Genomic DNA, 12,334 nt, shown 5'->3' with positions numbered 1-12,334 from the left:
GGCACATGGGATCTGGTTTCCCTCCCTTCTGGTGTTCGTCCCATCACCTGCAAATGGTTCTACAAAGTCAAGACTCGTCCCGATGGTTCTCTTGAGCGTTACAAAGCTCGTCTTGTGGCTCGTGGTTTCCAGCAGGAGCAGGGACGCGATTATGATGAGACATTCACCCCTGTGGCCCACATGACCACTGTCCGCACTCTTCTTGTTGTAGCTGTTGTTCGTCATTGGTCTATCTCTCAACTTGATGTCCAGAATGCCTTTCTCAATGGCGAGTTACATGAGGAGGTTTACATGCAGCCACCACCGGGGTACTATGCTCCTGATGGCATGGTCTGTAGACTTCATCGCTCTCTCTATGGGCTCAAACAGGCCCCTCGCGCCTGGTTTGAGCGCTTAGCCTCTATGGTGACTGCCGCTGGTTTCTTGCCCAGTGATCATGATCCCGCGTTGTTTGTCCACACGTCTCCTCGTGGTCGGACTCTTCTCCTTCTCTATGTGGATGACATGATCATCACTGGTGACGACTCTGAGTACATTGCCTTTGTCAAGGCTCGCCTTCGGGACCAGTTCCTCATGACTGATCTTGGCCCTCTTCGATATTTTCTTGGGATTGAGATCTCCTCGACCTTTGATGGCTTCTACATCTCCCAAGAGAAATATATTCAGGATCTTCTTGCTCGCGCTGCTCTCGGTGATGAGCGCACAGTTGTGACTCCTATGGAGCTCAACGTTCAGCTTCGTGCCTCCGATGATGACCCTCTTCCTAATCCCACTCGCTATCGTCACCTTGTTGGTAGCCTTGTCTATCTTGCTGTTACGCGTCCTTACATCTCCTATCCTGTCCACATCCTGAGTCAGTTCGTTTCAGCCCCCACCTCTGTCCACTATAGTCACCTCCTCCGTGTTCTACGCTATCTTCGTGGCACGATCTCTCAGCGCCTTTTCTTTCCCCGCTCCAGCTCTCTTGAGCTCCAGGCCTACTCTGATGCTACCTGGGCTAGTGATCCCTCTGATCGACGCTCGCTGTCCGCTTACTGTGTCTTTCTTGGCGGCTCTCTTATTGCCTGGAAGACAAAGAAACAGACTGCGGTTTCTCGCTCGAGTACAGAGGCTGAGTTGCGAGCCATGGCTATGTTGACGGCTGAGGTGATCTGGTTACGGTGGTTACTTGAGGATTTTGGTGTGTCTGCTACTACCTCGACTCCCCTACTGTCTGATAGTACATGTGCTATCAGCATTGCGCATGACCCGGTGAAGCATGAGCTCACCAAGCACATCGGCGTGGATGCCCACTTTGTGCGTGCTGCTGTGCAGGATCAGACTCTTGCTCTTCACTATGTGCCCTCTGAGTTACAGTTGGCTGACTTCTTCACGAAGGCACAGACTCGAGCGCAGCATGGCTTCTTTCTCTCCAAACTCAGTGTTGTTGATCCACCATGAGTTTGAGGGGGGTGTTAGATATGTATAGTCACTTGTGTACATCCCCAGTGTATAAAGGGCCTTTATGTCATTTACCACACATGTATATGTACTGGCCTTTGGCCCTCAGTAATTGTAGTTGCTCATTATCCAACAGAATACTTACAGGAGAGAACCAAGCTCGTTGATGCATGTGTCACTGGTGATCGTGTATGGAGAGGGGAAGCCGGCGACACATAATCTTGGCTCGAAACGAGTATTTAGCTTGTAGGACAACTATGCCCTAAACAGGTAAATATGGGGCTGAAATGAAAATAAAAAATACAATGCTTAACCTCTGCATATGGGCAATCTATTTAAATTCAGATAATTGAATTTCTTACTAAATGTGACCAAACTGGAGCATGGAGCAGATACTTCCCATGGGAGAATAAATCAATACATGCTCATGGGATGGAAATCAGACCAGTCCAAGATTAAATTCATCTAACAATAGTATAACTAAGCTCTGAGAGAAATGCATCATCAAACCAACAAAAATAAAGGAAGAAATTGAATTTAGGTAGAGAGCCAAGCACAAATGTAAATTTAAGCCAACATATATATGTCTAGCCTATGAGAAACATTACATGGCATTTGAAAAATTGAAACATCAAGGTTTGCAACCATCAAATCAACAAATTTTGTTTGAGGATTCTCCAATTATGTCATAAATTAAATGATTAATATGAGATTTCTAAAATACGTTTGAGATTCAGAATGAGAGACGTGCTACTATGGTACAGTAGCTGATTCCTAATTGGGAATAAACATATACAGACGCCAAAGCCAAACCATAATATAAACCTACTAATGGGGGCTTCCTGCACAATACTCGTCCTGCATAACATGTCAATTAATGTAAACATCAGTAGTGACTAATCAGAAGAATACAGACAGACTCATGCACACACATACAGAGGGAGAGAAGGTAAGAGGAAAAGAGAGAAACCTGTCCAGAGGGTAGCGGCTAGGACACGAAGGACATGGATCCTCATCTAGCTGGTTGAAGAAGTAGGGGCATCTTACGCGGGATCTGCTTCCAAAGGTCGTAGGAAGGGGGCCGCGACCGTCGCTACATACGGAGACTCCCTGTTATTATGCGCAACAAAAAGGAAGTGGGATGGATTCCGGCGCCGATGGGATGACGACAAGATATGGCAGGGCTCGAGGGCGGCGAATAGCAAGGCAGGCCGGGCCATCGCCAGCGCGGCGAAGGGAGCGGAGGGTGGAGGCGAGTCGAGGCACGGCCGCCGGCCGACGAGGCTGCCACCCGTCGAAAAGCCTCTCAAAATGCTGCGCGCCTCGACGCTGCACCAGCCAACAGGGACACTCCCAGAGCCGCGCAGACCGGAATTCGCCGTCGGATCGCCGCGGAAACCTAGTCGCTCACCTCCGAACCGCTCGCTGCTTCCGTTCCCAATAGCTTCAGAAATTGCGGGGAGTGGGGGCTGCTCTGGTAGGGAATAAATTACCTCAGCTGGGGAGCGGTGCGAGCGGGTGCGACAGAGTCGAGTCGCCTACCGGCTGGTAGGGTCGTTCGACCGGGGCGAGGAATTGTTTATTCTTCACCCAGGGTCCTAAATAGAGTTTATATATATATATATATATATATATATATATATATATATATATATATATATATATATATATATATATATATATATATCTTTATCTTTACCTATTAATAAAGCGGCTATTGCTTCTGGTCGTCCGTCATTAAAATTACCCTCCAAGTTAGTAAAAATTACTCACCAATGCCACCCATAAGTGAAAACACGATTCAAATATTCGGACCAAATATCGCCGCCCCGTTCATTGTTTTATAGTGGTGCGACGAGTACATGTAACAGGATGAGGCGCACCAGGGTGGTTGGCCAATCGCTCCTCTATCAACCAGACCAGGGTTCGATCCCCCGTTTTGCAATTTTTATTTTTCTTTTCTCACGCATGTGTGGGACTTCACTTCCCTGTTTTTTATTCATTTTCCTTTTTTTTCTCATTCTGTTTTCTTTCTTCTTTTCTCTTTAAATTAATTTGGGATTTGAATATTTTAAAAGTTGCACTTTTTCAAAAAAAAAATCTTTGAGAAATCATAAAATATATGTGAATTCAAAAATGTTTAGAAAATCATAAAAATTTTGCAGATTAAAAAAATGTTGGTGGTTTTGCAAAACTGTTCGCAAAATTATAAATAAATCATGATTTAGAAAAAATGGTCGGCAAATAAAATCGTGTTCATGATTTTAAAAAAATGACCGTGTATTCAAAACATATTCGGGAATCTGAAAAAAATGTTCATGACATTTTAGAAAATGTTCACAAAAATAAAAATAAATATTTTTTCCATAATTTTAAAAAAATTCATCGGTTCTAAAAATGTTTGTTGGGTCAAAAATTGTTAATGAATTCGAAACCGGTTCATACATTTAAATTCTTTTGTAAAGAAAACTAATCTTTATCATTTTTTTGAGAAAATCAAAAATTTCAAAAAAAAATTGTTTGTCTATTCGAAAAATTGTTCACTGATTCAAAAGTGTTTTATGTCTAGGATTTGATTAGTTTTTCGAAAGTCTTTATATGTCTTGGCGTTGGGAGTATTTCGTGGTTAATGAGATTTGTTTTTAAAGTTTTAAGCATTCCCTTGCGCAACAAAATGACACGTGTGGCATGCACCGGCGAACTCATAGCCTTGGGATTTACCGCGTCGAATGCATTGTGATCACGTGGACATCGCGGCCATCATCGGCTAGGGTAAAAAAATGGCAACATGATGAGCCACTATGTATCAGGATATTGAGTCATACTTATTTGGTTAGCCATAATTTTTTGTCTCCCGTTGCAACGCACGGGCACATTTGCTAGTATATATATATATATATCTATCTCTATCTCTACCTAATCTTTCCCTTCTATACCTACTAATAAAGCACCTATTGCTTCTGGTGGTACGTCATGTAATTTAACCTATAAGTTGACAAAAATTACCCACCAATGCCATCTGTAAGTCAAAAAACGATTCGGTATTTTCAAAGTCTCCGCTGCGATTAGTGGTCTTATAGAGAAGATACCACAAATAGTTCACACAAACATCGATAGCCCAGTGGGTGGAGCTTGTCTCTTTCCACCCGGAGACTGGGGTTCGACCCCCAGGCTTGGCAAATTTCCCCTCAATTGTTGTCACGCACCCCTCCCCTCCACCAATGCCCGTTCATGGACCAGCCTGCAGGCGCGACGCTCCTGTTTTTTTCATCTTTGGTCTGTTTGTTTTTTCATTTTTTATTTTGTTTTTCCCTTCTCCAAATTTCAAAATGTTGCGAATTTTGAAAAACATGTTCGAGAAATTATAAAATATTTTCGAATTAAAAAAATATTGGGAAATCATAAAATTTACACAGTTTCAAAAATATTAGTAATTTAAAAATATTAGTAATTTTACAAAATTGTTCTTAAATTAAAAAAATCACAATTTGGAAAAATATATCCGATAATAAAACCATGTTCATGATTTTGAAAAAAAATAATCGTGTATTCGAAACAAATTCGTGAATCTGACAAAAATGTCCATCAAATTTTAGAGCTAGCTTGCCAAGTGTCACTTAACAGATGGTGTACACACTACAGTTACAACCAAAATATTTTCTTTAAAGTTTTTGTGTGCAGATTCAAGTATTTTTAAGATATTCATGTCTTTCAAACCCAAGCTCTAAATTTAGCACGTTATTTATGAAAATAGCTCAGAAAAAATTGTAGATTCTAAATATGATATTATCTTGCATGTTAATTATTTTTATGTGCAAAATTAATTAGTACTTCTCCTTTTCTATTAAAGGCATGGATGTTTCTTACTCCCATTCTTTGCACGTCACTTATTATCAGATTTTCATCCGTCATTTGGTTCGTCCATTTGCACATAAAATAGAAAAATAAAATAAAATATGTTCACAATTTTTTGCAAATAGTATAAAACGTTTATGAATTCAAAAAATGTTCTTTATTTTAGAAATTGTTCGAAAAATTGTAAAAGTGTTCATTTGAACAATGTTCATGATTTAAAATGTGTGCACGAGTTTAAAAAAATGTTCATGATGTCAAAAATTGTTCATAATTTCACGAAATTGAGAGTGATATTGTATCTCGATGATGCAACAAAATATGGTCATAGCCATTGAAGATTATGAAAAAAAATCTCCCGTTGCAACGCACGGGCCCTTTTGCTAGTACTAATAAAGCAGCTAATGCTTCTGCCCGTACGTCGTCGGCATATTTGCGCAAAAGCCCTTCTATTTCTTTGAAATAAGCCCGCAGTCCTAATTTTAAGTGGGTATCTATAAAACGCTTAGTTTTTACAAAAACGACCCCGCATTTGTTTCTATTCAACCCGCAGTCCTTTTTGGGGCAGAAACGCGTGCGCCGGAGCCAGGGAGCTCGGCTCCGCGCCACGCGCTCGCCCCGACCCCGCCTTCCTCCGCCGCCTCGCCACGCGCTCGCCCCGACCCCGCCTTCCTCCGCCGCCTCGCCACGCCGGCCGGCCTCACCGGAGATCACCGCCGCCGCGACCAGGTCACGTGGCCGCCCCTGCCTTCTCCTCCTCCCTCACCTTCCTCCCTCCCTCTCACCATCTCTCTCCCCCTCTCATTGCAGTGCCACCATGGCCGCCCCGAGCTTCGCCGGCAGCCGCGCCGCCCGCCTCCGGCCACGACTCCGACGGGATCCGGCCGCCACTGCCCGGATCCGCATCCTCTGCTCCGCCGCGCCCCGGATCCGGCCACCACCAAGCCTCCCGCGTCGATCCTCCCGTCCGCCGGCCTCCCCCTGCTCGATCTGGGTGGACGGGCGAAGTTTCTGACTTGCCGGGGCGGCCATGGCAGGGAGGCAGCGCTGTGCTCGGGCGCCCGCATCAGGCGGCGGCAGCGAGGCGGGAGGCATGAGTGGAGATGAAGGAGGAAAACATGAAGAGTCGGCCAGAGCGAGGAGTTCTCTGGCATCAAAGCCACGGACCACGGCGGCGCAAGCTTGCGAGGGGCGGCAGCCATGGCGGGGAGGCGGCGCTACGCTCGGGCGTCGCATTAGGCGGCAGCAGCGAGCGGGATAGCACACGGAGAGGAAGGAGGAGAAAATGAAGAGGCGTCCGGGAGCGAGGACCTCACCGGTGTCTAAGTCTCTGCCGGGCGGGACGCGCAGGCGCGCGAGGGGCACGACACTCCTCTCCTGGTGCGTGCGTCCTTGCCGAGTTGGCAAAGTTTTTCTTGGACGGACAGGGACGATCCCGTTGCTGCCTCGCCGCTGGGATTGAAGTAAGCCGGCCGACATACCAATGCATCGGGGCTCCATCGAAATGTCAGGCGACTCATATAAGGGATTGGGGAGGCAAAATATTACACAACTTGGGAAGGTAGAAATCACGCGAGAGTTGCGCTCTTGGGGAGGGCAAGGATTGCTGGGCGCTTGATTTCTGGAAGGGGATTCGTGAGGGAATCGCTGATTTGGATTTTCGGGAGGCAAACAAGCAGCCTCGAGCATATTCCCCATGCCAGATGAAGAGGAGGATGGTGGAGGGAAGGACCAGCGCTGGTGGTGGTCGTATGGCAAGGGCGATTGGTGGAGGGAGGAAAAGAGTAGGGCGACTGCTTCCTTCTCTCGCATCCGCTTTCTCGCCCGTGTCACCGTGCCGTCAGGAGGACTCCGACAGTGACGATTCCAGCGAAGCAGCAGCGGAAGACGAACACAACAGAGACGCACAAGCAGGAGACCAACAGGCAGTGGCAAGTCTTCTCTATGCCTTACAAGTTCCACGTGTACTAGCTTTTAGTGCAGGTGACATCTCTAGCTTCTACCTTACCTTGGATCGTTGAAAGTCTTAGTGCTCTCAACGTGTTCAATGAAATAGCAACAATGTTGTGCTTTTCAGGTCAGTCGCCAACAGGGGACATCGACAAGCATGTACGTCGCCAGACGCGTCTCTCTCCACCTGCAGGATGATTTTCCGTGGCACGGCCTTCCTCAGGTCTGAGCACTACTAAGCAATAAGCATAACCTTTGTACAATCCTCTTTATGTCTGTTTTGTAAACACCTTGGGCGAACTGTATGTCTATCGCCGAGGATCTCAGGACTCCCATTAGTTAGAACTTAGAAATGATGCTCTAATACTACACTTGGCACACAAATAAGGAGCTGGCATATTAAAATGGTTACTCTTTGGAACTTTGGTCAGTATTTAGCAGTGTTCAATATTGAAGAGATTACTATTTAGCTTTAGAGTATGAGGGCATGTGTTTTTCATTATCTTTTTTACCCCCTGTCGGCGGTACTGAGTGGCTTAGCACTGATGCAAGACGAACATCAGTCGACTTACACTTTGACCGCAAGTCACTTGAGTGGTGTCACTAAAACAACCTGAGCAAGATTGGAGCTGATGGGTATTTGAGATTGTTGCTTTTTGATGGGACTGCAGCCAAATAAATCTCTCGCCTTGTCAAGCAAAAGATTAGTGATCTCGTGCAAGATCTAAATGTTACCAGTGATGATGGCTCTACAGAAACGAACAACTGCGAGCACTCAGATTCTTCATTTACGAAATGTTCAACCAATTCGACCATGTCAGATGCAGTTTTGCTTGGAAGGGAGCTGGTATATTTGTAATTGATGTGTATGATGGCATGTCTTCTGAATGCAAGCTTCGTCTCAATAGGAGATCCTCCAACTTCAGTGTGAGTTGAGTTATAGCATTGCTTAATAATTGCTTGAATTTGACCTTCCATTTTATTTTGAAAACTTAAGCCTCCTCATGTAGGTATTGAAGTTTGACGGATTGGAGAATCAGATGGTAGTCGCTGGAGATGCAAGGAACTCCCATGCTTGCAGCGATGCACTTGGTGGGCATTCCTTGCATTTGTCCTGTAGAATCACGCGGGTACATGTATTTAATTATAGCAAAGTCACCATGTCTTTATCATGCCAGTATGCCAATGCCCAGAAATTAGATAACAGAGGGAAGTCACCAGCTCTGAAAGCATACCAAATATTTCAGTTTTTAGGCCACTGCTCAATTTTGAAGAGCTACTCCTTTGAACTAGATATGTGAGCTTTTTGTAAACTACAGGATATCATAGTTTGCTAACTGGAAAAAGAACTCTTTGATGTTGGGCATATCCTGTAGTACTTAAATCATTATTTTTTTACACATGTGATGCAAATCTTATTCGTTTAGAAAAATGGTGAATCTACAGGATTGGTATGAACTCAGAATACAAATTATGGGACATCTATTAACATTTAAAGAGAATGAATGTGAAGACAATATGTGTGCTGGTGTCCTGGGATTCATCAGTTGTATCAGGAAAACCAAAGTAAAACAGGTGCTCAGATTTTTTTATTCTACATTTTCCAGATATAGCAAAGGTTGTACCACAGAAAGTATCGTGTGTGTGGCTGACACAAACTCCAAATGTGGCACCTCTTGTCAAAAGTTCACCGTATGAACGAGGATCATGTATTTGCTTTGATCTCAACCTTTGGATGCAGTTAGAAGGTTTCATCATAACAAAAATTGTTAGTTTTTGTAAATTAACCTCACCATTTTGATGATTGTAGGACATCATTGTTCTCCAATATGAAACTATAGAGAAGGGACCTGACGTACATTTGTGTAACACAGTTCAGTAAACACGTCTGGAGACTATTTCTTCTTCGAGATTGATTTACTTGGTGGTGCTATTGCCCATTTCCTCTTAACAAGACATGTGTGATGTTCCAGAAAAGGAGCTTATGTGTTGTCTGGTAGCCTTGATGGTAGTTTTATACATGTAGCTGAGGAAAGTGTGCTTGAAGCGCGTCCTGTTAAAAAAATGGGAAGGGGACCTGTGCTGGTTTTGAGTCATACTTATTGGGTAGGCCCTTGCGATTTTTGCTCTCTCCATTGCCACGGCCTCGGTCGGGTTGTGATAAGGAGAATGAGATAGCGTTGATGTGGTGCTTCACTGCTAGCTGAATTTTGCCATTGCTGGTGCTAGCTGAACTTTGTGGTAGCTAAATTTTGCTATCGCTGCTGCTAGCTGAATTTTGCACAGACATAATGCTCATCTAGACATGTTTTTCCAGTAGAAGTGAGAAATATATACAGGTTTTTATGCCAAAAGCTTTTAATATTTTTTCTCATAATGTAAGTAAACTGATGTTGCATGCCATGGCTAAGGATTTAGTTCCAGCAGAAGCAACACATATTCATCTTGCCTACTATCCCATCAGTGGATGTCAGTCTCATTTTTCTGATCCTACACTTGAGCTAAGAATTCATTGCCCTTTTTTTGAACAGGCTGCAGTAACCAGTTTGTCACTACTTCATTGGATATAATGGAGCATATCGTTATTGCGTATGCAAAAGCATGTTTCAAAATTTAAATTACCATGGCGCATTTAATTCTTTTGAAATACTAAACAATCATGCGGCTCTCTACAGATTTTAAAATTCATGGTAGGACCACAGGAGTATACTACTTTGTTGGGGGGAGATAATTTGTTGAACGGATAGCGTTGATGCCTTGCAAAGTTTCGCAGAGAACAAGCTATATGTGGATTTCTTCCAATTGCAGCAAGCTTCGAGCAAGCAAAACTATACTCTGTAAATAATCTTCTTGAACCAGAGTTCTTTATTTTCTTTGTATTTTGACCTTTCCTTGTTCTGCATTTCAATGTACTGAACACTCTCCTTAATCAATGGAAGCAACACCTGATTGCCTTCATATAAAAAGAACACAATGTGAACATGTACAAGGCGATGTATAGGACGAACAGAAAAAAGAAATACTGCACGAAGGTGAGTGCAAGTGTATGATTTACTAGAATTATTTTCTTGGCAGAAGTTACTATATTCTCAATACACAACATAAATAATTAGGGAATTCAAAAAAGGTCCGAAAATTAAAAATGAGAATTTTGAAATAAAATGTTTAATAAATCATCAAATGTTTGTCGAGTCAAAAAATGTTCGCGATTTTGTAAACAAAATATTTGCTTATTCAAAAAATGTTCCAAATTTTGAAAACAAATGTTCATGATTTTTTAAAAAGTTTGTTTATTAAAATATTGTAATGAAATTGAACAGAATTTTGCCAATTCAAAAAATGTTTATGAATGGAAAAATATCCTTAAAATTCAAAAACTGTTCGTGGCTTACAAAATAGTTTATTCATTCATTAAATGTTCGTTGATTCAAAAATGGTCATGCATTTCAGAAAATGTTTGGGATTTCAAAAATTGCTCCACCAATTTACAAAATAATGTTCATCGATTCTAGAAATGTTCACCGATTCAAGAAAATTATTTAAAAAAATATTGACACTTAAAAAAATGAAAATAGTATAAAATGTTCGTGAATCAAATAATGTTCTTGATTTTAGAAAATGTTTGAAAATTTGTAAAAGTGTTCACAAATTTGAAAAATGTTTACGATTTCAAATATGTGCACGAGTTTAAAAAAATGTCATGATTTCTCAAAATTGAGAGTGATACTGTATCTCGCCGATGCAGCAAAATATGGTCATGGCCATTGGAGATTATAAACTTTTCTCCCGTAGCAACGCACGGGCCCTTTTGCTAGTATATAATAATAAAGAGAATTGGGTTTCTGCCGTACGTCATAAAAACTACCCTCGAAGTTGCCCTAAATTACCCACTATGCCACATATAAGTGAAAAAAACGATTCAGTTTTTTTTTCTTGAAGGCCGCCGCGGGGTTTGATTATTAGACAGTGGTACCCTAATAAAACACAAGCAGTAGAGTGCCGCATTGGTCTGTGCTTCGACACATGATGTGGGAGACCTGGGTTCGATCCTCGGTTCACCCCTTTTCTCTTTTTTTTCTGCAAGGGGTCGTCCTTCTCCCGCACATGTTACAGGTGTGATGTCTCCATTCTGTTTTCTTTTCATTTTTTTTACTTTTTTTCTTCTTATTTCTGTTTATGTTTTTCTCTTTTAAATTCAACGGAGAAATTCCAAAATTTAAAAGGTTGTGAGTTGAATTTTGTATAGAAATCGTAAAATGTTCGCGAACTCAGAAAATGGTAGAGAAATCATAAAATAAATAAGATTAAGAAACTGTTTGCATAGTATAAAAACATTATTTCAAAACAAATATTCATGATTTTTAAAAGGTGATCGTGAATTCAAAACATATTCAACAATTTGAAAATTATGTCCATAAAATTTTAGAAAATGTTTGCAAAAATTCAAACAGATACGTAAATAACGAAAAGACGAACCATCACTTAAATATTTTTAGGGATACATAGAGGTTGTTTTATGATTTTATTTAGTCCATGACGCATCGGGTAAAAAAGGGTTTTTATGTTCTACAATGCTTGCTCCCAGAAAAATTGACACAACTTTCTATGGCGCAATGCTAGGTCAAGATGGGACGTAGTTTATGACATCTCATCCTGACATAGTCTAATTGTTTTTCCCCATTGCAATGCACGGGCATATTTGCTATATCTCTACCTAATAGGATAAGCGGCAACACAAATATGACATCTCATGAAAATAAAGATGGACCTATTGTAATCTTGAGTGATGGTTGTTGGGTTAAGAGCGTGTGTTATGTTTTCTCTTCCGTTGCAACGCACGGGCTCTTTTGCTAGTATATATATATATATATATATATATATATATATATATATATATATATATATATATATATATATATATATACATACATACTCCTAATGGAGCAGTTGGTGAATAGTCCGCCGGTTAATTTTTGCTGGTTTTTTTGTCTATCCTCCCACCTCCTAGTTTCGTCGGGTTTTTTTCGTCGTTTTTTTTGTCAGGTTTTTATTCGTCCCCGCACGCCCCTCCACAATCCCTACCCAGGTCGCT

General features: G+C 41.9%; 1 long non-coding RNA gene across 1 annotated transcript; it reads left to right on the top strand.

Moving 5' to 3' along the window:
• The first annotated feature begins 5,767 nt into the window (after positions 1-5,767).
• LOC119336248 lies at positions 5,768-8,700 on the top strand. The gene is made up of 4 exons (XR_005162321.1): positions 5,768-7,275; positions 7,370-7,465; positions 7,914-8,169; positions 8,253-8,700. It is a non-coding gene; the product is annotated as an uncharacterized LOC119336248 (long non-coding RNA).
• Positions 8,701-12,334: the final 3,634 nt, after the last annotated feature.

Source organism: Triticum dicoccoides, chromosome 7B (assembly GCF_002162155.2).
Source record: "Triticum dicoccoides isolate Atlit2015 ecotype Zavitan chromosome 7B, WEW_v2.0, whole genome shotgun sequence".
Taxonomy (NCBI): Eukaryota; Viridiplantae; Streptophyta; class Magnoliopsida; order Poales; family Poaceae; genus Triticum; species Triticum dicoccoides.
This window is presented reverse-complemented; position numbering and strand designations above follow the sequence as displayed.